At 36.4% G+C, this 1,520-nt stretch overlaps 1 pseudogene; it reads left to right on the top strand.

Moving 5' to 3' along the window:
* Positions 1–573: 573 nt before the first annotated feature.
* LOC130876253 (olfactory receptor 4A5-like) lies at positions 574–1,520 on the top strand (annotated as a pseudogene).

Raw genomic sequence — 1,520 nt, 5'->3', positions numbered from 1 at the left:
AGTGAAGTCATCATATCTCTGTGACTACCAGACAGCATTTTTAAGTATTATCAACTGATTTGGGAATTTTTATTTGGTGATAAGATATAAGAAAGAAAACAAAGTCAATGAAAGGAAAATTCAGGGCCACATTCTCATCAGTGTAGACTGCTTGAAAAGACAGGATTCTGATGTCATATAGTTCAATCTTTTTATTTCTAATTGTGCAAATACAAACATATTTCTACTTACATTTTGATTATATGACTCAAGCCCAAGACTTTTCACACTGAGCTTAAACTATTCCTTTGCTTGTGCTTGTTTTTTTTTTAATTTACACACATGAGTTGTATTTTCAGTATTTTCTCCTATATGTAAATGTTACATATAAGGAAATCTTACATAGAAAATATTTCTTTACATGTTGAAACCACACTCCTCAATTTACTACTTATCTCTTATTTCTATTTTGATTAGTTTCAGTTTTACTGAAGATGTGCTTAATAACAGCATAAACACATTTTCTTTTTGTAATACCATTGCAGACACTGTTCTCCTGAGCTTCCTATTGAGACATAATTGAAATATATTTAAATGGGACAGAGAAACAATGTCACAGAATTTATCCTTCTGGGTCTCATTCAGGATCCAACTGGACAAAAAGCATTGTTTGCCATGTTTTTGCTAATCTATCTTGTGACAATGGTGGGTAACCTGCTCATTGTGGGGACAGTGATTGCCAGCCCCTCCTTGGACTCCCCAATGTATGTCTTCCTTGCTATCTGTCAATCATGGATGCTATCTATGCCACTTCCACATCACCCAAGTTGATTATGGACTTACTCGCTGACAAAAAGACTATCTCATTCACAGCTTGCATGGGCCAACTCTTTATTGAGCACTTATTTGGTGGTGCTGAAGTCTTCCTCCTGGTGGTGATGGCCTTTGATCGCTATGTGGCCATCTGTAAGCCCCTTCATTATTTGACCATCATGAATAGAAAGATTTGCATCCTTCTGTTGGTGATAGCCTGGGTTGGTGGCTTTGTCCACTCCTTGGTTCAACTTATTTTTGTGTCTAATCTCCCTTTTTGTGGACCCAATGTCATTGACCACTTTATCTGTGACATGTACCCACTATTGACACTGGCATGTAGTGACACTTACTTCATTGGTCTTACTGTGGTTGCCAACGGTGGAGCAATCTGTATGATCATTTTTATCCTTCTCCTAATCTCCTATGCATTCATTCTAAACACTCTTAAAAGTTACAGTCAGGAAGGGAGAAGAAAAGCCTTGTCCACCTGTGGTTCTCACATCACTGTGGTTGTCCTTTTTTTTGTTCCCTGCATTTTCATTTATGTTAGACCAGTGTCTAACTTTCCTATTGATAAATCAATAAGTGTGGTATTTACAATTATTACTCCCATGTTAAATCCTTTAATATACACCCTGAGAAATCCAGAGATGAAAAATGCTATGCAAAAACTCTGGTATAAAAAATTAACTATAGGTAGAATAAGAGTGCATTCCCTACATTGA

This window comes from Chionomys nivalis, chromosome 1 (genome assembly GCF_950005125.1).
Source record: "Chionomys nivalis chromosome 1, mChiNiv1.1, whole genome shotgun sequence".
Lineage (NCBI taxonomy): Eukaryota > Metazoa > Chordata > Mammalia > Rodentia > Cricetidae > Chionomys > Chionomys nivalis.
This window is presented reverse-complemented; position numbering and strand designations above follow the sequence as displayed.